Source organism: Scleropages formosus, chromosome 12 (genome assembly GCF_900964775.1).
Source record: "Scleropages formosus chromosome 12, fSclFor1.1, whole genome shotgun sequence".
NCBI lineage: Eukaryota > Metazoa > Chordata > Actinopteri > Osteoglossiformes > Osteoglossidae > Scleropages > Scleropages formosus.
In genome coordinates this window covers 9,855,508-9,883,241 of record NC_041817.1, presented here as the reverse complement: position 1 = coordinate 9,883,241, position 27,734 = coordinate 9,855,508, and the positions used below count along the sequence as shown (strand labels likewise).

General features: G+C 43.4%; 1 protein-coding gene across 2 annotated transcripts in view; it reads left to right on the top strand.

Annotated features, from left to right (window-relative positions):
- The first annotated feature begins 7,914 nt into the window (after window positions 1-7,914).
- Window positions 7,915-27,734, top strand: part of LOC108929445 (dematin-like) — a 36,280-nt gene continuing 16,460 nt past the window's right edge. For both annotated transcript variants that reach the window (XM_018743960.1, XM_018743959.1), the window contains exon 1: window positions 7,915-8,161. The gene's annotated coding sequence lies outside the window, so the exon portion shown is untranslated. The remainder of the gene's footprint in view (window positions 8,162-27,734) is intronic.

Here is a 27,734-nt window from a genome sequence, read left to right as displayed (position 1 = left end):
TTCTTTTGGCACCTGAAGCAACGTACTACTGTCCATTGCGCATGCGCAAAAACAAACGTTTCTTGAAAATATAACTCAGACTTGTGTATTTCTGGATGCTAAACGCTGCCTGTAGTCTTGTCTGACATGTCTGAAGGTTGTTTTTTTTTTTTTTTTTTTTTTTTTAACCACAGTAGTAACAACATGTGTGTTTTGTTGATCTTGATTTCAAGTGTTGTTTTTTTAATTATGCTATGTAATCAGTCATGTAGGTGTGGAAATTCTAAGTGTTTGTCATAATTAAATAATCCAATTTTCATTCCATTTAGTGAAAAGTATTTTTTATATAAAACACCTTTATCTCCATACAAAATCCATATTAATTCCTGCAGTACAACAGCAGATCTTATTTTGAAAGAACAAGCCCTGATTTAAAAGCATTCAAATCTACAGGCAGAAAATCACTTCGGAGACATTGTCAGTACAGATGTTCCTAAGACTTCTGTCATAAATTACTTGTTATTAATTATTATTAATTTCAAGCTGTGCTAATCAGAATATATATGTTCACTTCTGAAAATAAAGGCTATAGGTTCTAAGTGTCCTAGTTAGCTTTTGATATTTTTGACACTACTGGAGAGAGAACAATTTTTCCCAAAATGTTGTGTTGACATTTATCAAAGGTTAGAAGAGAAAGTTTTCCAAACGATCCTGTTAAAATCAGTGTTTTTCTCTCCCTTCCGTTAATTCCCCACTGTCAGTTATGAGTCAGATAAGGTAAATGGTGGAAATTACATGGAAATCATGCAACACTTAAGGAAGCTGATCTTTCAGCAACTAAGTAGGATACCCCTGGTCAGTGTATTTCATCAAAAACAGGCAAGAAAAAGACAAATATTTGCTTGTAAAAGCATGATGTAGGAGACATATCTGTAACTGCTGTTCCAGCGCTTGACCAAAAATGAAAAATTAAGACGGTTACCACATAAATCGGCAGGATGACTTCAAGACTCACAGATTTTTTTTCTTTCAGTAAAAAAACTGCAAATATAACTAGTTTCCACGCAAATTTACAGCATAGCAAGGTTGTGGGGAAAAAGTAGGTTTAGTCCTCACACGTGTTCCCTAGCCTCGGTGCGCCTGTTACCATAAGCATTTATATACTGTACATTTAGCTCACACTTTTCTCCAAAGTGGCTTACAATGTTAAGGTTACAATTATTTGCCCATTTATACAGCTGGGTAGTTTTTACTGGAGCCATTTGGGGGAAATACCTCGCTCGAGTGTACTACAGCCAGAGGTTTGGGATCGAAGATCTTTCAGATCCAAAGGCAGCAGCACTAACCACTACACTACCAGCTGTGCCGAGGTCAGAAGACAATTAATGCTTCATTTTCCTCCTGGTAATCTGAGTAGTGGCTGTAACAAACATATTCTTATTATACTTATAACTGCTGCTTGTTTCCCTGCGGTATGAAGTCATTTTCTCTGTCCTTCCCATTTATCACCTTTGCTAATTATACAAGTCAATGTCTTGTGTCTTTGATGGGATTTTGAAGACTTGGATGTCTAACAGTTGAACACTAAATCCATCATTTTTTTCAGAAAGTACCACCCACACACACACACACAGAGTGCCGCTTGTCCCATTTGGGGTCATGGGGAACCAGAGCCTAACCCAGCAACACAGGGCATAAGGCTGGAGGGGGAGGGGACACACCCAGGACAGGACGCCAGTCCATCGCAAGACACCACAAGCGGGACTCGAACCCCAGACCCACCGGGGAGCAGGACCCAGGTCAAACACACTATACCACTGCATCCCCTAATCAGAAATTAGTATTTTTAATCAAATTAATTTTAATGGATGTGAGATATGTGCGGAAAGTGCAATTTAGCACTTTTCGGAGTCCCTTGTTTCCAGTTCAGCAAAACATACCTGGCATAAGTGAGTGGTAGCTGTTTGAGTACAGCATGATATGACTCTGTATTTCAGTTTAAAGCATCACACTTTCGGGATGATCAAGAATTTAACAGCAATACATCTTTTATATGCACTACAATCTACTATAATAATACTATCACGATGTATTATACTGAAAATTAGTTTACAGGAATTTTTAAAAAGTTCACAGTTCTTGCAAAATGTGTAGATTGTTAAAACTTTATCCTGGCTTTAGGAATATAAATATGTGTGTTGTTTTTTTTTCAGATTTATGCATTTTAAACTGATTTGCCTCACTTTTAAAAAGCGAAATTGTTAATAACCCCATTATTGCCAGTGAGAATTACACATACAGGCTGTCTATAAATTCCTTGTGCAAAGTGAACTTTTAGTAACTTCACTTCTATATCAGCTTTAAACAACGAGCAAAATGCAACAGAGAGAGAATGTATTCAAGATTTAAATAGAACTACATTTTTCTTACCTGCAATTATTTTCCAATTTATACAGCTGGGTAATTTTACTGGAACAATTTAGGGTAAGTACCCTGCTCAAGGGTACTGCAGCAGGAGGTGGGATGCAAACCTGCAACCTTTTGGGTCCAAAGCCAACAGCGCTGACCATTACACTGCCAGTTGTTAATAGGTAATTGTTAACGATTCATTTGCTCTAATTTCTGTCTTTTACTTCCCAGATAATAAACCCTACACTATACTGAAGGGCTTCAACTGAAGAAAAGGTCCTTTGTGTTCTCTGTCCAACTGAGCCGAAGTCCGTATCGTCTGTCAGAAGAACATCATCAGCTCCCCAGATTTGTTCCCATTAGATTTTCTCCTGCGGGGACATGTTAAAACGAATGTTTATTCAGCAAAGACTCACTCTGCAAACGATCTTTGTGCTTGGATCAAAAATGTGAGCGGTGCCATCATTGAAATGTAGCTTGAGAACATGTTTAAGGAACTTCAGAATGACACTATTCTCGGTATCCAAATGATGATGGATATGTTCAAGGGCAACATTCTTACAGTTACGTGTGCTAAAACTGAAATAAATTCCCTCTGTGTCAGGATTATTGACTGTTTAAATGAAATTATTGAAATTATTGAATAATTGAAGTAGCACAAGCATACTGTATAAAACATACATGAGAAATTAAAGAGGTTATCTTCCGTAATTAAAGGCCCATATCTCAACCCACAAATCACAGCTCATGTCTGCAATATAACTTCATTTACATTTACATTGTTCATTTAGCAGACGCTTTTCTCCAAAGTGACGTACATCTCATAGAAAATACAATTTTTGCATTAAATTAGGAGAAAGAGACATAGCTACAGACATGTGATTCTTAAGTACAGTTACTTTGTTACCTTCACCATATGCACTGATGTTCATCACACAAGTAGCTGCATAAAACTTTACCAGAATATCGCCGATTCCTAATCACCTTCCAAGAAGCTTTTTTTTGTTGAGATACATAGAAACATTTACGTTACATTACAGGAGTAGCTCTGAAAGGGATTGATCCAAGCATCATCATGAACATTTATACCTTACATGAACTTAAGAGATCATGGGCGAAGTGAGTCTGGAAGAGGTGAGTTTCCAGAACCTTTTTAAATGTGGAGAGAGATTCAGCAGTTCTGAGTTAGAGGTAGAGGTTGTTCCACCACAATGGCACCAGGACTGAGAACCTCCATGCTTTACCTTTCGTGCATGGGACCACCAAGTGGTCAAATGTGGAAGAGTGTAGCAGTCTTGTTGGGGTGTAGAAAATGATCAAGTCCTGCAAATAGCTGGGAACAGTTCTATTGATGCTTTTGTAGGCCATAACCAGGGTCTTGAAATTTATCCAGGCAGTTATAGGAAGCCAGTGCAGAGAAATGAGTAAAGGAGATACCTGGGAACACTTTGGCAAGTCAAACACAACTTGGGCAGCAGCATTCCATATCAGCTGTAGAAGTTTGACAGCAGTAGCAGGAAGGCTACACGGGAGAGAGTTGCAGTAGTCCAGACGGGATGTCACCATGGCCTGGACAAGCAGTTGCACAAAGTCTGTCCATTACCACGAAAACTGTGCTAGCGCCATGAGTTGAATTCAACATGACGTACCGCCCCCGTTACCATTTTGCCACCACACATAACCCTAGTGAATCAGAGAAGTGGCCCAATAACATAAGATCACTGACTAGTTTACAAAAGTGACAGCAGCTCAGGAGAGAAACAAATGTAAAGGAGATGAGTTTTGAGACCCTTCATAAGGGATTCAGCAGTTCGGATGGATAGAGGGAGCTCACTCAGTGACATCGTGGCAAAGACAGAAAATTCTTCTATTTCAGGACTCATTGTGAGTGGGAAAGGATGGTGGCCAGAGGTTCCAGCTAGGGTTTTAGGAAGTGAGGTAATAAACCTTTGGTTACATTTACATTGAATTTATTTAGCAGACACACACACACACACACATTTTCTGAACCGCTTGCCCCATACGGGGTTGCGAGGAACAGGAGCCTACCTGGCAACTCAGGGCGTAAGGCCGGAGGGGGAGGGGATACACCCAGGACGGGACACCAGTCCGTCGCAAGGCACCCCAAGTGAGACTTGAACCCCAGACCCACCAGAGAGCAGAATCCGGTCCAACCCACTGTGCCACCGCACCCCCGTTATTTAGCAGATACTTTTTGCCAGAGCAACTTACAATGAATACTATGTAGTGTTACCAGCCCACACACCTTATTCGCTAAGGTGACTTACACTGTTAGATACACTACTTACAATGGGTCACTCATCCATACATCAGTGGAACACACACACACCCTGGGGAAACCTGAAGAGCATGTCTTTGGGCTGTGGGAGGAAACCAGAGCACCAAGAGGAAACCCACACAGACACAGGGAGAATATGCAAACTCCACAGAGGCTGAGTGGGGATCAAACCCATATCCTTTCACACCACCCAGGAGCTGTAGGACAGCACCACTACTCGCTATGCCACCATGACCCTTTGGCTGTTTTATGGGCCGTAATGTGAGTCTTAACATTCATCATTTATATAGTCTCCATCGACATTCCACAGCAAAAAACGAACTTTGCATTATTCATTTGGATGCCAAGTGTTTTGTTTCGCGAACATCGCTACGATAAATGTAGCTACCCAGTTCCTATACAATATGAGCGTCTCTGATTGATCAAATATAGCTTCACCTTTATTTTATCTAGAGCCTTTTCAGATAGATTTTAATCAATATTGACTAAATAAAACAAGCATCCTTTTCTTCTGCCCATCTGACTTTCTGAAGCAAGTCATTGCCCTGCAGCATTTTAAGCAGCTTTTAGCGCCACCTAGGGACGAAACTGTTGTACTTACAACTTCATCAGAGGAAAAAAACTTTCAGAGTGGAAAGTATTTGATTTAGTATGTTAAAGCTATATTTGTACAGTACTTTTTAAAGTAGCCCGCGAGCAAGGCCAGACCGAGTAAAAATGTGATTCTGTTTTAATAAGATAATGTTCCGTTTTTAATCCGTTCGATAATACTTAAAGATCAAATCAATCTCAAAAAAGGTACTTCATTAAAATTTTATTCATCTTGAGTGAATGCATTTTAATATTATAACTTCTTAATTCCAGAATAGGTGAAAACACAGTCAACACACAATTCTTGATTTCAAATGCCCAAGAGTAGTGTAAAAATCTCCAATTTTTCCTCCCACTCGCTTCTCAAGTCAGGGTCGCAGTGGTCTGGGGCCTATCCCGGAAACACAGGGTGCAAGGCTAAGGAAGGCAGTCCATTGCAGTCTTTATCGATCGAGAGTATGGAACTTCCCGTTGCTTGTGTTCAGTTGAGGAATTCTGTATATACAGCTCCTATGCTGATGTCTTGCGGCTATTTTAATGGCCCTTTATCGCTTTACTATAATACATACAGTACATTCAAAATTCACATATACTTTCCATTTGTGTCTTCTGGATAAATACATATATTGCATCGGATCATTTTGCAAAATTATGCAAATGCGGATTACTTCACTTATTTATTTCTATTTTTTCATGAACAAGACAGCCATTATTTTACACTTTAACCACATTGCTGTCACAGGTATTTTACACAAGAGTGCAGTAGTGCGAACGTTATTTTCTTATAATGGTTTTTGACGGAATATGTGGTCAATGTATAATTAGAATATTGTTACCAGGAGTATGGAAATATGCTTGGGATTGAGATACAGAATGTGGAGTATGAATTGGAACCAGAAGATGTACTTAGCAGATGTTTGGAAGGTGTCAGTGGAGGAGAAACGAAAACATAAACTGGTTTCCAGCACATCAGGATTCTGAAATCAGAGCCGAGTTAAATTGTTTTATCCTGTCCACTCACACGTGCTACGTCTAGAACAGGCCGCCTAATAGAAACAGCTTTTACCATCCAGCTAAATCCTAACCTCCGTCTGATGTTACAGTGATTTCTTTGGTCATAAATGCCTAACATAAATGTGAGGTGATCTATAAAGTACTCAAAGCGCATTTCTTTATTATAGAGCGTCATGTAAACCCCCGTAGGGGTATCAGATTGTTCTGAATGTAGGCCGCATGTCTTTAGAAACAGGAGCAGCTCTTCTAGAGGACCAGAGAACATCTGACTTCACGCTCTGAATGGGGTCCTGTGGATGGCGCTCTGACTGAGTGACAGGAATTAAGGTCAGGCCCATCACGTGCCTCATGGCTACCGTAAGCTGTCCAGTTCTTTATCCTACACAAACAATGAAGGACCCTGCAGAATGATCTGGAAAACAACAGACAAGGGACACGAAGCGTGGCCATTCGGAAAGCTAAATAATTGCGAAATCCAGACTCTGCAGAGAATCGCGGTTTTCAAATCTGCCGGTTTCATACATGAAAAGAAATGACAGTTTTGTGTTTCGGATAACTACGAGAAAGTGCCAAGTAGAATTTCCATCTGCAAAGGGAAGAGCTGGGCCTGTCTGTGAAGAACTGCCACAGCCTCATCTTTTCAGCTTCAGGACTGTTGTCCTGGCAACTGATGCTTGGATGCAAGCGACATCAGATCCAATTTATATTATATATGTGGGATATGGGATATATATCCTATTTTTTCGACCTTACTGTATATGTCCCATATTTATGTATGTATATATATATAGAGAGAGAGAGAGAGAGAGAGAGTGTGTGTCCACAACCTGCCAGGTTTTGGGGCAAACAAACAAAACATATTATCAATAATGCTTCAGGGAGTTATACACAAATATTGGGGGACACATCAGACTTGGCTGAACACTGGATGGACACGCCTCCTGCACGCCCATGGTAATAGGCATGTAAAACCATTTTTGAAGGTTAAAAAAAATAAATAAATTCACTGAAGCACGGCTAGCTGATTATGAACAAGTAAAAAATATATTATGAAAATTACTTCATTATGATGAGCTGGATATTCCATTTCATATTCTCACAGCGGCATTAGTTAACTAATTTAATATGCATTTATACATTAGGATTTCATATTTATGTATATCCATAAGTGGCATCAGCTCATTAAGTATATTTATGCACGATTATACTGTAAATGAGGTATACACATGCTATGCCTTCAACTGTACCAATGCTTATAAAGTATATACAGTATCTATTAGTGATAAACGTGCACTGATATACAACATGATACACGAACGTGCAAATGATCAGCGAATAAATTGTCATCATAACTTGAATCGATTTACGGCCGTAATGATTAGTAATGTATTGAATATGGGAAATGTTTGTTGGAAGAGCAGCGAAGAGCGGCTCCCCGGACTGTGTGTTTCTTATTAAGATAAAAATAGTTCCAAATAACCCGCTATTAGGAGGAACAGAGGGTGAGAGCGGTGTGAGGGACACCATGGAGACAGAGAGACAGTGAACTGCGCTTTCTCTCTCTCTCTCTCTCTCTCTCTCACACACACACACACACACACACAGAGAGAGAGAGGCAGCGTGGTGCTATCAGGAGATAGCAGCCGCGCTCCGCTCGCCCCGCGCGCTCCAGATAGAGCAGATAAACAGCGACAGGCGCGCGGCTCCGCACGTCAGACCCGCACGAGAGGCGCGCGCAGGAGTCGCGCGCAGGAGCCGCGCATCCAGACATCCTCCCGCACGGAGAATTACGGCTCGGCGTGGATTAGTGTCCCGGCGGAGAAGAGCGCGGTTTTTGGCGGACGAGGGAGGACAGCTTCATTGATTGAGGTGACACGCGGTTATTATTAACATCACCATTAAATTATTATAGTATTATTATTGTTGTTATGACGCGAAGTCGACTGGTGTGACAGACAGAGAGAGAGCTGAAATGGAGCCGGCAGCGCGGAGACACATTCCCTCGTTTTGCTGCATGTAATGGTAGAGCGTCCTGATCCTTTGTGGCGCTCGGTGATGCTGCGCGTCCCGCAGCTCCTCCACCACAGCCAGGCGCGTCCACGGCTGACATCGTGCCGTGCGCGCGTCACCTATTCGGCGCTTTTGCCGAAGTGCACCGCGGACAGGTGGGCAGTGAACGGAGGCGGGGCGCTGCGGGGCGACGCCGGGCTTTTACATAACAGCCAGTAGGGGTGGAGGGACACGGAGGACACGGGGACAGGGGTTGACTGACACGGGGGGTGGACGGACAGCTCGCTCCACAGCCCCCCCCCCCCCCCCCGCGACCGGGACGACTGCAAGGTGGTCGTGGAGCTCTGCTCTGGTTTGTTGCTACTGATTTTGAAAATCGATCATCGATTCGATCGTCGATGTATTCCTTTTTATAATATTTATGCAGCAATGGATGCGTATTTATTTTGGCGAATATTTGCTGGGACGATACGAGCAGGAATAAATAGTGCGGAGGAGAATGGCGTCAATCATGCATTGATTGATTGATGTTTATTAATATCCACTTGATAATTTTATTGTGCCCTCTCTTAGAGTCTTAGCCTAAACTCGCGAACGATGGTGTGTTCTCACTGTGTCTTCGGAGAGGCTCCAGATCTTGCGTTCAGGACATGTGGACATCATCATGTGGACATGATCATCCTGGACGTGTGGAGCCAAAGGTCCCCGCCGAATGGGCCTCCGCTCCGATGACGATGATGTGCAGTCGGACTCGGAGCGCTCGCTCACACCAGAGTTTTATGTAACGGCATTTCTATGAAAATGCCGCAGTGCTTGGAAGTGTTTCTTTTTTCCTCGGTTGCCCTGCGTGGGAGGTGTGTGTGCTCGGGGACGCGCGGCGCGGCGTGGGAAGGACGCGCGTGGTCCGCGGCCTCGTTCTCATCCACAGTTAGGGCGCACGGGCTCGCGCTCAGCGCGGGTGGCTGCAAACAAGCCACTTCGTCTTCGTGATTTCGGGCACATTTATTAAATGATTTAAACCAGCTATTAAATCTTGGAGAAGTCCAACTCAGGTTGACCTGGAGGAAGGCCTTACGTTTGTGATGTAAACAGGTGTGAAAGACACTCTGGACAGTTCCAGATCATTCTCTCACACACCTGACCAGGTACCATTCTCTGGCAACTTTTAAACCCCCATCAGCTGTGGGGTTTGAGGCACATGCATTGTAGCACAAACTTCCTTGATACGCCTGTCTGCTTTTTTATTCTGATTGTATGGTCTTCCCATGCCATCCATTCTGGTGACCTCCCTGATGTGGAGGTTCTCAATCGTTTTCGTCCATCCCTTCCAGTCTCTGGTGTGCCAAAGAAGTGTGTCTCGATCCCTGCAGTCCGTACCTACACTGCGAGATGTTACCCAACTGTTGTGTTGGCCTCCTGCCCCTTCCCCCTTTTCCTTCTCTCCTTGCAAGACCAGGGCCAAAACGGAGTCATTTTCCAAAATCCTTGTTACACACCTGCTTTTTCCTCCCGTTGCTGTTGTGAGAAGGTTCGTTTTTTGCAAACCTTTTAATTACCTCCTCATTTCTTGCAGTCCGATATGTGCATATGTGTGTCGTGTGTCAACTCTGTCCCTTTAGCCCCATCTTGTGATCTCTTTGACTGCTTTGTGTGTGTACTCCTGACAGATATCCTTCAAAGTGGTCCTTGGAGACTGTGACAGCGTTGCACCCTGTTCAGTTGGGTAACGGTAACATTACTGTCATGTGGGTGCGGAGAAACCCTGTTAAAGCTCTTTGGAAAAAACTGAGCTTTCCTATGTTGTGGAACAAGGAGCCAGGAAATTCTTGTAGAATGTGCTGCTTCCTATAGGAAAGCCTCCTCTGCCTTTGTCAACCTTCTTGGGTTAGAATAACATTAAACAACTCTGCACTTTCACATATGCGGAAAGGAAAGTGTTTGGGAAAAAGATCTTCTGTTGCGTAGTGGCTTCTGCCCACATGCCATTTGTGGTGACATCAGTGCTGCTGGACCTGATGTAACCAAATATGCTCTGTTCCTTACTGTGAAATTGTGTAACTGGATAAATTTATTTGGAATTAGGATTGCCTCTATGATAACTTTGTTGTACAATAATAATAATAATAATGGGACAAGTGTTTTCAGTCAATGTGTGTATGATAATAATAATAACAAGATAAAATGTTTCACCAATTTGTACAGTTTGGTATCAGTGGCTTTCTTGAGGTTTTTGCCAAAAAACGGATCTGAAACCTTGTGGCTGCAAGTAACACATTTAATTCATTAACGTCTTGGCATTGCAAGGATAATAATGAAGACGGATGTCAAAGCAAATAGAGGACACGGAGGAGGTTGGACCCAAGTGCAAGATCGTTTATTCAGAAGCAAAGGACTAGGCTGGTTCTTGCGGTCGGGGACGGGCAAATGTTCGGTCGATAGGCAGACAGGGCTGGAGCGAGGATCCAAGGTCGGGGTCCAGGGAGGAAGCAAGCAGTTGTGATCAGGGAGACGTGAAGCTGGGCTAGGGAGCAAAGACGAAAAGGACATAGAACGAGGTAGATTCAAGAGCACGGAGGGGACAGTTGTCTCAGATGAGAGTCTGCAACTGGGCGGTGGTGGAGTGGTGCTCTTTATAGCCGGTTGCTCTAATTATAACTAGAGCCAGGTGCTTCTGGTTGAGGTGCAGGTGTGGTCGTGACGACGGAATTCATCGCAAGGTCCAGATGAAGCCATTCCTACTGTGTCAGCAGATCTGTAGGCAAGACGTCATATGATAAATTGGACATAGATTTCATTCTGTGTGGCCTTTCTCTTCTGGCTTTACCGGAGGATACCTAATGAATAAAGCACATATAGATGGAGGGTTAACAGCGGGCCGTTATAAATAGACAGGATGTTAGGGCACGAAATATATTCAAAACTGCAGCAAGTAATATTCACACAGGGAGAGGTTTGTGTACAATTTTTGTTGTACAAACATGAATTTTGTGATCATTTTAACCCTTATACTTCACTTAGTTAATGTGGAATAGCCAATACTGTACTGACTACTGTCCATGCTGCTTTTACTGGTGTAATTCAGGGTAATTCAGAGCATTAATGCCACAGTCAAATGAAGTTCATGTAACATCAAACGTTCTTTAGTAATGCTGCACAGTGCCTCTAAAGAAGTGTCCGTGTGCTTTGGAGAATGAAAGACAAAGGCAGTGACCTTGTGAACTTTAAATCATAAACATCCATGAGCCAAATTATGAACATGTTGCTGTCCACGATGTACCCTTCCTTATGCCTCGTGCTTCAGGGACAGTCTCTGGACCGCTGTGACCCTGCATTAGGACAAGTCTTTAAGGATAATAAATGAACAAAAACACGAAAACACCAGATAGAAATAATATTTTTTATTAAAACAATTATAAAATATGCTGCTGGTATTGTCCTTGTCCAGTTTTATTCCGGTATTCTAAATTTCAGGTAACTTTTCATCCAAGAGCCAGTTTTTTTCATTTAAACTGTTATAATTCAGACCCCTCACATGGAATAAATGAGCCGTAATGTTAAGGATAGGTATGTAATTTTTCTTTTGATAATTTTGCCTAAATAACATGCTATGTTGAGAGACCGAACCTTCTGATTGGGGTACAGTTTCAGATCTGATAATCTAAACTGTATGAAATCTCCGTGTAGTTCCAGCTCTGATAGCAAAAGCAGGCTGCTGAAGATGGGGGGGCTGCAGTTCACATTAGATTAGGATGAGGCAAGCAATACGATGACTACATTATGTGTCATTTTCCTGAATGTGTCATTTTTTCCGGAAACCTCTACCTACTTGTTTTCTTTAGCCACAGCTCCTACAGTGTTGAAGCAGCTTTTTTAGAAATTGCTTTTCCTGTTTTTGCTAATGATTTTCTATAAAGGTATAATTTGTTGCTATGGCATTGAATCAGCACATAAACATAACTATATTCACTTTAGATACTCTTTTCAAGTACTAACTGACTGCTGTCCTGGCAAAGTTCCTGGAGAAAAACAGAAACCGTTCAAGTTTCTTGCCACCTTCTTAAGCTGGGAAACTGGCCCTTGGTTTCCTTGAGCCTCTTAAGAGAGAATGATTGTAAGAAGGATTAAGGGAAACACATGAGTTTCTAATTAAGTCAGACCGACACAAACAATGCTTTCTCACATTAGCTTATCGGTGTTGTTCACAGCATCAGGTGAAACGGGAAGGGTAGATTTGTAAATTAACGTAAGTGAATAATGCATGTAGAATATAAACACTGCACGTGAGTGTTTGCATGTGTTTCAGTTTAGCAGATGTAGGGAAATCCAAGGGTGGGATTACAACCTGTGTCTCGAGCTCATGGGTATAAGCTGAAGAAGAAGCAGATTTCCTGCTTGCCGAAGCTATTGACCCTAAATCTGATCATCCGCCTCCTATCCAGTCAGCATGGCCCTCCTAAATGACTGCGGCAGTTCATCATGAGATGGTATCTGTCAAGGTTTTCATAGATTCCCTAGAAGTTCCTTCAGCTATGTTGACACCAAGGTGTGACCTTTTGTGGCGATCGCTGCCCGTTTCTCGAATTTGTTCTTTGCCTGAAACTAATCAAAATCAACGACTGATTTAGTTTTTTCGCACAGTTGGCGCATTCAAGATGCAAGTGAATCGGATCACGTGACGGTATGGGTAGTGTCGCTTGCTAGACACATCACGCCACTCTGTGGATAAGTGATCTGGGAAGCAGCGAAATTCTGAGTGCTGTCTGATGGCATATTGGTTTACGATAATGATGGCCTTTGTTCAGAAGCTCAAGCGGTTCATTTTGCAGAGACACTTTAAGATGTCGGGATGGCGCCAGGTGTGCTAGATTCACTGTGGTTGCCTAATACGGAGTTAAACTCTCTAATGCTATGGTAAGTGTTTACCTGTACGGTGGTAATGACCAGAAAATCAGTTTATGTTCATTTAGCTGATGCTTCTCTCCAAAGCAACTTACAATTATTTACCCATTTATATACATACCAGGATAAATTTTACTGGAGCAACTTTAGCACAAGTACCTTGCTCAACAGTGCTACAGAAGAAGGTGAGACTCAAACATGCAACCTTTGGGTCCAAAGGCAGCAGCTCTAAGCACTACACTATGCACCAGCTTCTCCCGCTTGGTTGTTGTGTTAAATCTGAAGCCGGACTTTAGATCTGAATACCCAAAAAAGAAAATTGAGGCACTTGATTTTCTGAATAGTCCTGGGTTGTTTGTCTTTGATCTGAGTTATTTACTTGTAGACCATATGTGACAGTGTGGTTTTATTTGTCCCGCTGTATTTGACTGTAGGATTAAATTTCTTCCATACTTGATTTTTTCATTGCCAATGTCACGCTTGTTCCGTATTCCAAAAATGTTATTGTTCTTTTCAGATTTTCACTGTGAGCCAATTTTACTTCCCGTATGGTGTTCCCAAGAGGGTCAATAATTTGTTCATAAGGTACAGAAAGTGTAAGGTCACGACCTCAGCGCTCGTGTTTCAGGACGTTGCCGGCTTGTCCTTTATTAATCCTCTTTTCTGGAAACAACTATATTTGAATCAGCCAGGAAAGTGCAGTGAAAGAGCGAGCATCAGTGGTACCACTGTAACAATGTCAGTACTGTGTTTTTAAGTATCCACTTCACACGAGTCCGTGGTAACAGAGAACCGTATCAATTGAAGCAGCACGGTACTAACCTGCACAGCTTGTCGGCACTTGCTTTTCCCAGCTAGTGTGAGAACCCCCCCAGTGTCTATGCAGCCTGGCCAGGACAGGAGGCTGTTGTGCGAGGCGTGTGGAGGAATGGTGGGACAAAGCTGTAGCGGGAGGCACAGATGGGGCCCAGCAGGGGTTCAGAGAGGAGGGCAGCTGGGTGTCACTGGGAGAAACAGGCTGGGAATGTGAAATCAGACATTTGTGAACTAAAAACACGACTTTGCTGAAATGTGGACTTAATTGTCTGTGAACGTGTATTTGCGCTGATGCGTGCTGAGGGATGAGGGCACTGGCCTCTCAGATGAAGCAGCCTGGTGCAGTGCCTGCTGGGACAGGGCACGGTTGGGGCGAGGGTCCTTCTCATGCAGCCTTTATAATGAATAATTTAACAGTATGCAGTTTTGCAATGTAACTTAAGGTTTTTTCTGAAACACGGGTGCATGGCCAGCCCTGCACATGTGCACTTCTTTTGGGAGAAAAAGGCCTAACAAGGTAATATATTCATTGGCGGTGCCTGGAGGAGCCAATCAGATGAGCGTTGCCATGGTGACAGCCATGGCGGGTTGATAGGGCGTCGGCTGGTCTTGTGGTGCCGAGATAAGTGCATTTTGGTCAACTAGAAGTGGGGGTGGGGGTGTGGGGGGTATTGGTGTTGAAAGCAAGACATGCAGTGAGTTCTGACATTAAGATTTAATGCTGAGCAGCAACCTGATATGCATTGTTATATCAACTGATATTTCTTCCTCCGGGAGTCCAGTGTTGTAATTGCAGTTCGTAAATTCACTTCTTTCTACGGCAAAGCAGGTGCAGGTCTGTTAAAATAGAAACAGCGCATTTGAGAATAATAAATATTTGTATTTTAAATTTATGGTTTCACCCAAATGGAGTTCATTGAGTATGTGTAGCGTAATTTGTCTGACTGTTGGAGCTCTTTCACCGCCCCTGCGAGGTGGACCCTGCCTGGTGGGAAGCAGATACTTGGAGACACTTTCGTTTGTGCGTGTGGCCGGCCAGTGCCAGCGCTGATAAACGTGTCCTCTGCTATTCTCTCTTCCTTAGTCTGAACCTCCCAAACTTTTCACACTTTGAGCTTTTCAAAGCCTGTTTATACAGCCCTGGCTGAAGTATTTTATGGTAATGGAAGATGTAAAGTATGGTTAATATAAATATCCTCTAAAAGTCCATCTTGCTTAATGCAGTGAAATATGAACACGCCATATGAAAAGAAATGAAAGTACATTTATTCACTCAGCAGACACTTTTCTCCAAAGTTACTTACAATGATAAGGCACACACACACACACACACACACACGCATTGTCTGAAACCACTTATCCCGAGCGAGATCGTGGCAAACCAGAGCCGAGCCCGGCAGCACACAGGGCACAAGGCTGGAGGGGGGGACACACCCAGGACAGGACGCCAGTCCGTCACAAGGAACCCCAAGCAGGACTCGAACCTCAGACTCAGCAGACAGCAAGACCCAGATAAACCCGCTGCACCACTGTGCCCCCCAGTACTAAGGTGCTTGGGGTGATTTACCGATTTATACAGTTGCAAAGCGCCACAATGAGGTACACATGGACTTGACAGGCTGACTAACCTGTTCTTCACAGCTACATGTGTGGAGTCCTATTTCTCCATTGCAGTGGCCTTTTAATGCCCATTAACTTGTACATTTGTCTGTCTAATTCTGTCCTTTCAATAACTTGTTCATGTTGCATGTTGATCGGTAGTTTTGTGCCTTGGTCCTGGAGTACCCCTGTGTTTTCTCGTTTTCCTTAGAGCTCCGCTTGTGATTAATAAACTTTGACCTTTTCATCAAATGAATGGTGTGATTCAAATCATGTTAAAATAAAAGTGTCAGCTGAGGACTTCCTGTTATTTCTGATAGTCATAGAATTGCAGTCCTGGTGAATTACTAAAGGGAATATTTATTTTTTTCTACATGAAATAAAAAAAAAAATATGATTTCCATTAGTGATTACAGCAATTACATATGTTTTTGTCCTCAGGATTTAATCAGTTACATATTTTAGATTAATTAATCATTTCTTGCACCTCTATCGGTTTATTCTATTTAATTTTCCCAAATATTCAAATGAGAGGAACATAATTCATTAGCACCAACATACCTGCAGGCCCTGCACTTTGTCTTTGCTCAAATGTGTTAATGCAAGTCCTGAACCATGCATAGTGGAATAATACATCATTCTTCAATAGGAAAGTCTCAGTTCGCTCAGGGAAGAAGGAGGTGGAAGTGTACCCTGCACTCCGCACCCCACAATTTTCCTCGAAAGCTTCAGCGGTGTTTCTTCCGAACTGGCGAATACTGATGCTTTGCAGGGCATTTAGTTTCGTGCAAACGTTGATGAATCTGTTTAGCAGTGTATATGCAAGCATAATCTGCTTGGAATATCAGACGAATTCATTATGAGTGCTGGGGAATCTCATTAGACTCAATGATTCCCTGAAGACTGCACCATAGCAGATTCACGACAATTTTTCAATCGTTTTCAGCACACGGTGTAGGCGGAAGGTTATCCCTTTCCTTCCCGAAACAAAAACTTGTATAGGAAAAACAGTAAAAGAGGGATCAATCGATTGTGTTACTTTTTCCCATTGATCAGGAGTCCAGGTTTGTGCTCATCAATCCACGTTATGTGTTTCTGCACACTGCTTTGTCTACCAGTGGTTTCCAAATTATAGCTCTACCATAAATACGAGTTTTGTGGAGTTCGTGATGTACAGCTGTTATAAGGAATTGGACCACAGATCAGACATTGAACTGTGCAGTAATTTTTGAGGCCATTGTTAGAAATGTTGTGTGAAGTGTCCATTCGTCTTTGTTGATAAGCTTCAACTTGACACCACAGTTTGACATCTCCCACATACATTTTCTTGTTCCGTTTCCTCTTATGATTTTCAGCACTCTCGTCCATGCCTCATTGGTCCATTTTTGCTATTTTTTTGATCTGTCAACCTGCAGTTTGGACACCAAGTGCTAAACCGCTTTTGAATTCCATTAAATGTCACGTTTTGCTGTAGAAAATTGTGCGTTAACATTACGAGATGCTCCATGCTCCTCGTCTCACTGCGGCACTTTCTTTCTTTGTTTACGCGGTGCACATAAGTATATTCGCTCTGCTTTTGAGAACATCACCCTTTTTGTCCGCATTTGGGCAAATGCCACGTCCATGTCCCTTTGACCTCCGGACGTGACGTTTCTAAAAAGCACACCTCGGTTGTCAGTTGTGAACCATGGAAATCAAAATGAAATGTGCACGACTGAAGGGTCTGTTGTATTTCCAAGAGCCTTTTTACAGACAATTAACCTCGACTACATTTTTGTATATACCAATGTCTAAGTAGTTTTTAAGTTAATTTACTTATTCTGTCTGCTGGGCAGCTGCCAAGTCATAATTGAACTGTCTCCAGTGGCTTTATCCTACTTGGCATGAGTGGCAATGACTTCACCGACGTCGCTGTGATTAGGACTGCGCCTTTGATCCGACTGAGATTTTAATTACATGTGTCCACCGATGGAGCCGAAGTCCCCATCATCACTCAGTCACGCATGGCAAGGCGTCGTCCCTGAAGAGATCCGCTGTGGTTGCTTTCACCGTGGGAATTTATTGCGTTGCATTTTCCTGACGACATGATGGGCTTTATGAGGAGCTTCGTTTGGCTTAGAAAGCAGTAAGAGGTCTAGCTGGCAAGTCCTTCACCGGGACGGAGGGTTAGAGCGAGAGTATCACGAACAGCCATGATGCAAGCTCGTCAGTGCATTCCAGGGTTTTCTCACAGGTTGGAATTAAAAGGCAGTTCAGTTATTCTCATAAATTGTTGTAGAATCCGTGCACTTGGTAACTGTAACAGCATTCACGGTTGGAAAGCTGCAGACTGTTTTATCGGAGAGTTTTTCGTTTTGATGCTGGGATGAAGGGCGATGAAACGCAGGTGAGAACGTGACTCGGTGCGAAGGACTGGCTGAGACTCGGAGACACAACTCCTTCCTCAGATATCAGGAACCTTTAGAAAGGCTAAATGGATATATATATATATATATAGGTTTCTGTGGCTAGATGGTGTGAAATGAATGTTTCAAAAGTGCAATGAGAACGTTTTCCACTTTATACAAAGATTACATCTGAATGACAGACGAGTAAAGACGGGAGGTTGCTCTAAGCGTAACACCTGAGGTTGGACCATTTCCTGAGGACACAGCCCTGGGTGAGACTAATAGTTTAGCTTTTTGCTCTTTGCATCATTTTTGGCTTTTCCTGCATTGTGTGTTGTTGCCGCTTGTCTGGAATTGTGGTAGAAAAAGGATGCAAATTTTCATGTTCATGTGGACTACTGTTCAATGAGCGTTAATAATTATTCCCTTGGATGCAGGAGCCCCCTCGAAACAAAATGAGACGATGAAGCACAACCATAAATGTCATTTATCTGCCTTTGCACTTAAGGCTGGCTTGTTTAGTGTTGGTGCTGTAAAGGGCAGTCAGCAGAATCCCAAAAAGAGTGCAAGCTACTGACAATTGACTTGGAGGGAAAACACCAAGCATAACCCCCTACTGGCATCCAATAAATCTATGTAATGTGCAGCTCTGGAGAAAACACAATGGACAGCTCAACGCAGGACTGATTTAATCCCCAGCGCTCTTTCGGAGGCCCATTTCAACGGACAATGTAACAGAGAGATGGGCAGAGGGCGTGAGCGTTGGTCCTCACACAGATCACCAGTGAGTGGCTCGCCCTGACATTCGCTTTAGAAGAGGAGAAAAGTTCAGATCTCGAGTGTTCACAACAGCCACATTTATCTCCTGGCACCGTTTGCACAATGAGAGCGCCAACGAGAAATCCTGTGAGATCAAGTGAAGTTATCCTTCTCGGGATGCCCTCGCTACTGTCCTCAAGCCGTTGCAACATTTGTTGATCTGAAATCCATGTTCCATGGGATGTTTAAGATGATTTTGGAATTTGTCTTACAGAAAGATGTGCTTGGTTATAGTGGATATGCGGGAGCTGGTGAAGAATGTTGGATCCTGACCCAACTAGGAGCGAAGGCAGGCTCTTTTCAGCGTGCGAACAAGAGCGCAGGTGTCCCCACATGCCACGTCATGAAAACTGGCTTGTCCTCCTGCTGAACTGTGCGCACGTGACCCAGCCATCCGTGTATTGCTTTGTCAAGCTGCAGGACAGCAAGATTAGGGCTCAGTGAGTAAATTAGAAATGCGTACGGTCACGGTTGGTTTGTATCACGTCAGCGTCCTCTGAGGAGAGGGGTCAAGCCCTCGGCTATTAAGAGCGGTCATTAACGTGCGATGACTTCATGGAAAGGCCCAAATAGTAGTTTGGATTGATAGAACCACCAGTATGTAATGAAAAAGCCCCAGGAGAGCAGGAAAGGGCTTAGAAGATTATTAGAGTGGCGCAGGTGGGTGGGTTGTGGAGTCATTTCTTCCAAGAACAAATTGAAACTCATGTAAAATTTAGTGTTGGGAATGGAAGCTGAGCTTTTCATCTATCACTGGTCCAATTTAAGCTCCAGTCTCACACTAACTCTCATATTAGATGCCTTTGTAGCTAAAAAAAAAAAAAAAAGCATTTCAAGTAGTAATTATATCTGGTGGTGAAATTTTTCCTGAAATTTCATCTTGTGATATTAACTAGTTCATTTCTTATTTACAGCCTCTGGGGAATGTTTTTAATGTTCCGGGTGCATTATTATGAATAGCATCTACAAAAAATCTAGTAAGACTATTACAGCCGTGATAGCAGGTTTACTGTATTTGGTGAATCCTTGAGTCTCCTAATAGCTCAAAATTAATTGGAATTTTTCTGCGGTAAGATAGCAGAGTGAATAAGCCTTTGTGCTTGTCATACTGTAATATTATCAGCAAATGCAGGGCACGCAGTGCAGTTGCTGGGTGGACGTCTCTCAGTAAGATTCCGTTCGCCTCACAGGGACCCTAAGTTCGTACCTGTGTGCAGAGTCTCCGTGTGTCTCTGTACACACTAAGACTTCATACAAAGTCTCAATATACAAATTTCTCATTTACAGTAACTGACTTTGTGTATGATTCTCTGTACAATAACTCATCTTTGAGCGAGCTCTTTGTCCGATGAAATTTAAAGCCATTGTGTCCTGAAAGCCTTTGAATCTCTCTACTGGATTCCCCTGGCTGCCCACATCAAGTACGAGAGAAGACTCTTGTTACAGCCTGCAAGGTGGTCAAAGGTTAAGCCCCAAGTCCGATAGGACATAATCACTCCCTACACACCAGAAAGAATATTATGCTCCCCCACCTCTGGCCACTTGAAGATCCCATTGACAAAGGGCCCAAAATCAAAAGTCTGTCATTTACATTTGTATTTATGTTTATTTATTTAGTACACACTTTTCTCCAAAGTAACTTCCAATGAACTCTATGTAGTGTTATCAGCCCGCACACCATCTTCACCAAGGTGACTTACACTGCTAGATACATTGCTTACACTGGGTCACTCATACATATCTGGGTTTTGGCTCCAGTATTATGGAATTAACTCTCTCTCTCTCCCTCAGAACTGCTGAATCCCTCTCAGCATTCATGAAGGGTCTCAAAACTCATGTCTTTTGCTTCAGCTCTTTTGCACCCAGTTCCCTAGTTCACCTCAACTTCCATACATTTTCACCACATTGTCACATTCACCGTTGTGTTTCCTGTGAACTCAAAGCTACCTGTGTAATGTGCACTAGCAAAAAGGTGGTATTGGACAAACTGACTGCGCTTTGAAAATCACCTCCCTACATCTATAGCTCTTCTTATGTTATGACACGCACTTCTGTTTAATCTGAACTGTACGTCCGTTTGGAGAAAAGCGTCTGTTGCATGAATAAATTTCAATGTAAACGGAAAGCAGAGTCCTCCGCGGGAGACACGATGCCATAATAGCCAAGAGCCCCTAATATCTCAGATTTAAGCTGCAGTGACACTGAGAAGCAGTGAAATTCCTGAAGCTCAGTCTCTAAAGGTTTCAGATTTGCAGTGGCTTCCACATCCAGGGTATGAACACAAGTCCTTAATTTTTCAACTGTCAGCCACTGCAGTGTTGAGTACATTTCCCTGCTTCTAGCACAATTTCGATGTCTTCCTCCAAGGAAGAGGGACACTAAGGGCTTCTCAGTTGTTCTACACGGAGATGAGCAATTCTGCAGGACACTTGAGCCTAGTTAGGCATTGATTCTTCGGAGCATTAATGGAAAGACTATCCCAAGGACGAATACTACACTATTGTGCTTGTGTCATCTTTTGCTTTCCGTCGATGCGGCAGGATCGACAGCTCTGTGCCTTGGTCATTTGTCTGTCTCCTGCTTTCAGCATCTTTAACATTTCAGATGCCAAGGAGCTCCTTCTTCTATTCATTAAGCATAGAGAATCAATTTTTAATGTTCGTTACAGTTCGGTTCGAAGAGCAGGATTCATTGGGTTTATGAGGTACTGGCATTTTGCTGTTGACTGTTGAGTTGCCAAACTTTTCCTTCCTTAACCAATATAATACAGCTTTATATGTTGATGCACAGTGAGTTCACGCTGCATGATTTTACTTTCACTCACTTCACGGGGGATTAACATCAATTTGGAAATGAACAGGAATTGCAAAACCAGACTCTACATCGCCGCGCTGTTGACTAGTGTAACTGCATGTACCCTGAAATTCGCCTTGTCATTTGCATATTCATTGCTGCTTTCTTGTCCTCTACCACAGAAAAATACACACACACACACAGAGTCTGAAACCACTTGTCCCGAGTGGGGTTGCGGCAAGCCGGAGCCTAACACAGGGCACAAGGCTGGAGGGGGAGGGGACACACCCAGGATGGGACGCCAGTCCATCACAGGGCACCCAAAGCAGGCTCAAACCCCAGACCCAAGAGAGAGCAGGCAGAGGCCAAACCTGCTGCACCACCGTGCCCCCCTCAAAGAAAAATATATACACACACACACACTTTCTGAACCACTTGTCCCATACAGGGTCATAGGGAACCGGAGCCTACCCGGTAACACAGGGCATAAGGCCAGAGGACACACCCAGGACAGGACGCCAGTCCATCACAAGGCACCCCAAGCAGGACTCAAACCCCAGACCCACCCAGGAGCAGGACTGTGGTCCAACCCACTGCACCACCGCACCCCCGTGATTGTATAAGCAAGCAATGAAACCCTGTTGCACAAATAAGGCAAATTCATACTACATTGGAAGAGCAATAACTTGCTTAACATTTTTCAGATGATTGTTAAGTGCAACAGCCTGTACTGGCAGTACTACTTGCTTAACTTGCAATTTGGAAGTTAAGATCTGTTGCTAAGTCAAAATGTACTCATCATTTGCAAACAATTTTAAAAATAGGGGTAGCATGGTAATAATTAATTCTGACAGCGGAACAATTCGTGTTAGAAGCGCAGGCAATGAGTACGTTTTTTTTTTTTTTTTCTCACCTTGTTCCGCTTAATTATTTCGTCCTTCGTTTCTCTGGTAATTGTTCAGCTTTTCTTACAACTGTCAGCATTTTTCCAATGTGCTGTACTGGTGTGTTAAACACAAAATAGCACCAAAGAAGCTGAAGCCACAGCAACATCAGATCGCTGCAGAGACAGTGGTGACGGCTTGTCTGGGAACGCTGGGAATTACTGGGAGTGCCGGTGATATTCGCAGGGTTGACCTGGAGGACTGTTGCTTGGTGCATAAGGCATAAGTTCATAAATTAAGGACTGTGGCCCAACGGAAATGTTTGACTTTAATGTTTGACTCGAAATGGCCCGTTTGCTCTGCACGCTGTGACATTATTAGAGAAGGTTATACCCATGGTGACATGAGTGCTGTTTATGACTGGAGCTTTTTATAGCCACGGCATCATATTCATGTTCTGAAAGACTGAGAGACTCATCCAGAACTTGCTGGAAGTATAATTATGCAAGACAGTTGCATAATATAAGGGGGGCACGGTGGTGCAGCGGGTTTGGCCGGGTCCTGCCCTCTGCTGGACCTGGGGTTTGAGTCCTGCTTGGGGTGCCTTGTGATGGACTGGCGTCCTGTCCTGGGCGTGTCCCCTCCCCCTCCAGCCTTACGCCCTGTGTTGCCGGGTTAGGCTCTGGCTCGCTGCGACCCCGCTTGGGATAAGTGGTTTCAGCTAGTGTGTGTGTGTGTGTGTGTGTGTGTGTGTGTGTGGTGCTTAATGTGCTCACTTTGTATGTCTGGGAGACCGGCCTTAACTAGAGCTGCTCAAAGGCATGACAGAAACTGAAGACTGCTGTTTTTTGAAATGTTTTTGTTTATTGTGAGTGGGGGGTATCTGTGCACTCCATAGATGTATATAATACACACAGAGCAAACACTGCCTTTGGGTTTCATTTAAAACTGCCTCTGCTTTTGCGGTCAAGTGAAAGATATTTTTACATTGTACATTGTGCAGCCATAAACAGTTCCTCATGTCTCCTGCAGTTGCATATAGGGTGTTATCATTTAGATTTCGCATCGCTGTTATCGAATGAAAGCAACTTTTATTTTTTAAATTATAACTATTTTACTTTTGACGAAATGCCATAAACTCTGACTGCATATGTTGCGTGTTAACGGATAATACACTAAATAGTGTGTTTCACTAATTAAGAACTGGGCAGTGAACTAATGAACTGCTACGGCATAATGTTAAAATCTCAAAAATAATTTACAGTTAGCTAATAAGTGTTGAGGTAATGAAAGTGCTTATTCTGTCATATGAATTACTCTTGGGCATTCGTATCTTATGAAAAATTCACAGACTCATGGTGAAGTTCTTGCAGTCCTTTGCAAGAACATACTGGGTGTCATCAATATTATATCTGTAATGAATTCTGATGACATTGTCTTGGGTACTGCAAAATGTCCCACGCCTTCATTACCTCTCTATGGTCTCACTGAGAGAACGGGACAAACTTCTTGTGTTTTGACACGGAATGGATGGTACAGAGTCACCGTCATGAGCTCGAAGGGCACAGATCAAATGTGAGACCCTGCTGTCGTTTTCCTAAGTGAGGTCTTCACCCTGAGTCATTCACTTACATGCATTTACCTGACACTTTTCTCCAATGTTAAGATACTTAGCTATTTATCCATTTATACCGCTGGGTAATTGTACTAGAGCAGCTTTATGGTATGGACCTTGCTCAAGGGTATTACCTCTGGAGGTGGGATTCAAACCTGCAACCCTTGGGTCCAAAAGGCAGCAGCTCCAACCACTGTGTTACCTGCCCCCTGTGGTATCCTTCAGTAAAAATTTCCTACCTGTATGAGGGTAACTCACGGTAGGTGGGTTAACACTGTAAGTCACTTTGGAGAAAATTGTCAGCGATATGAATAAATAATAACCTTAAGAGGAGAAATCAGTTCTGACATAACTAGGTATTTCTTGGCAGCCATTCTTGGGGATGTGTCCTTATAGGTGGTGGCACAAAGGCACGTGTACCATTGCCACGGTGGCTCGGTGCGGAGGATTTTTTGTGGTTATGACAATTTTTTTAATTTCTACATATTATGATTAATACTGAGCCGAGCCGAAAGCAAAGCAAAGAGAGAGAGTTTGACTACGGGCTCAGACGTTCCTCCTGCTGTATCTTTCTGTCCTGCTCTTTGGTCAATTTCGATGCCACTTTAAGGCATCTGTTGAGCCATCTGATTTCTTCGTCAAAGCTCCAGGAAGAGTGCGTTGCGTCTAGGGGCGTTTTTTCATAGTTGTGCATGTGTATCCATGTGTTTGTGTGCATGTCTGCATGATGTTGCCTTTGATCCCACATCCGCTCTCAAAATAACCCATCGTGAGTCATCCACCTCAGCATTTGCGTATGAAGTTGGTTGCAGAGGTGCGGGGCTCTTTTCGATGTGCGTCTCAGGAAAGCCTTGAGATTCGGTGTTCAGGCATGGTGTGTTTAGGCACAGCCCGTCATGAACACACATGTCACACAGCTAGAAATGCAGTCAATCTCTTAGATGCCCACATAGTGGAAACGCAAACAATTAAGGCAGCGGTGATCCTGGAATAAGAAAATTCATATAAGTATTGCCTGTTTGCCAGCATATGGTGGCCATTTATTATTCCTTTTAATTGTGTATTTATGCAGCCTTTGTTTTTTCACTTGTTTTAATGCAACAAATGATGAGCTGTGCAAAAATTTTCAATATCAGTCCTAACAGGCACAAATGTTTCTGATGCGAGCACAACTGGCTGATTTGACTTTGACTTGATTTGACTTGACATTAAAATAAATCTTTAATAAAATAACATTTGAAGAAATTCTCACATCTTGAAGGGCATCAGTGATGGAAGAGACATTGAGGTGGGTTGCTGAGTCTGGGACTTTACCGTAAGCGATACTTTATTTGTGATGGCAAAGCAATCTGACATAGGCAGGGGTTGGTTTAATATTTCTCTCATATGTTTTTTTAAACTCCAATATAGATGTGTTGTTTTCCTGGAGAATGTGGAGCTTTGTACACAGTATGTGTGTTTTTGGTGTTTCACTAACATAAGGCAGCACATTATGAACATTGAAGGATTCAGATCAAAAAATACCTTTCATTGGTATATTACGATCATATATCTGCGCTGAACTGCTGTCCTGTGTAAGAAGTGCTCTGCTTGGCTTCCAGTTGTATTAACCTGATGTAACTTGCATTATAAACCTTTCTCACATCTATACCACTGAACATTTACTGATGGGATTTGCTTGATGCGCATCTTACAAGGGTAGAATAGAAGAGATAATTGTATATTTCCATTTCCCAACTTTACATCCACAGCCAGGTCCAGTTTGTAACCCCTTCACACCCCCAAAATGAATGAGGAAGGAGTGTGTGTGAAATGCACACACACATTGACCAAAACCACTCATCCCAAACCAGCAGCACAGGGTGCAAGACCGGAGGGGGAGGGGGACACACCCCGGACAGGACGCCAGTCCATCACAAGGCACCCCCAAGCAGGACTCGAACCCCAGACCCCCCCGGAGAGAAGGACCCGATCAAACCTGCTGTGCCGCTGTGCCACTGCACCCCTCTCTTTGTGAAATGGTGCACCCTTAAACAGCACTTTGGATGCATGCATCTGCTAAGCAAACAAAAGTATACGTGAAGAATACCAGTTGTGTAACGGAAGTGTCTTTGCTAGTATTTTTGGACGCTGTCGTCAAGCACGCCGAGGTATTTCGTTTCAGCATGAGCAATTCAGCGCAGAACGCAGCACGCGAACAGTCGGAAAGATACATTTTTAAATCCACTCCCATCCCTGCACCAGTGGCAGAAGGAACAAAGTCATGTTCTCAATGAAAGAAAGGGCCATTGCGTTGGCGTATGAATTATTGAGAACGCACCGTCGTAAGGAAGCCTCTGTGGATCGATGTTGTCTCGGAGGGAAAGGGGAGCTCGCAGTCTCCGCATCCTGCACACGATGTTCCCTTTAGCAGGTGCTTACGTCAAAAAGAGCAGTTTTCTTTTTTCTTTATGCTTTATTTCCAACTAGAAATGTAGCAGCATCTCAGTGTAAAGATGTAAAGCTGAGGCCGCATCAGTATCCCCTGCAAATGGACTGAAGGCAAACGGATTGTGCGAGTGCTGTGGGGAAAGGTCAGCTCATGCAGCACTGCGTGAAAGTGTGCGAACCCCTTGTGTCCTACGAAATCATTATTTAATGAGAAGCCATCTTTCTCATGTGACGTGATATGTTGCTTTAGATGAAATTGTGTCTAGTAGCAGGTGCAAAAATAAGGGAACCCCAAGTTGCACCCATTAAACCAAGTAGGTAAGTAGAATCAGGTGTGCGCATCATAATCGTTTTTTCATTTTATGAGTTTATTTCAAGATTTGGATTTCATGCGTTGAATATTTTATACTAGAATTATGACCATCCCAATAGGGTCCACATGCTTTCCAGCAGCCCTGTATATTCTTATAGACCTTGTGTCATCTTGGGAGAGGCGAAGGCAAGACGTTGTTGTTGCTGAACCCAAGTGCGGGTGTGTTTATTGCAGACACAACCGAAGGAGCGAGCAAAGCCGTTGTCGGGGACGGGTGTGGGTCAGGCGATTCGCAGACGCGATTCGGTAGGATGAGACGAGAGATGCGGTCGAGAAGCAAAGCACAGCAAAGGTCACGTAGCAAGGAGTCAAGAACGGCGGAGAGGGATGGAGGAGAGCACCGGTCACGGAAACGCGCTGGAGATGCGGTTACTCAATACGAGGTTCTGCGAGCGCTCGTCAGCACGGCTCCTTTATACCTGTCCTCTACAATCGGTGGCGGGCGTGGGGGTCGTGTGCGAGGTCACGGACGTGACGCTTTGATGCTTTCCTATACCTCTTCAGTGTGATCAACTGCAGTAGAGACAGCAATATCAGTTATATATCGTACTGTGAACGTGTACAGTACGTCTTGTCTGCCTGCAATGTTGGCTTTATAACATGTACAGTTTGAAAGATTGCATCATCTCTCCCATTCGGATAGATATGTCAAATATATATATGTTATAATGGGGGGAACGGTGGCGCAGCAGGCTTGACCGGGTCCTGCTCTTGGGTGGGTATGGGTTTCGAGTCCCGCCTGGGGTGCCATCCAACGGACTGGCGTCCCGTCCTGGGTGTGTCCCCTCACGCCCTGTGTTGCCAGGTTAGGCTCTGG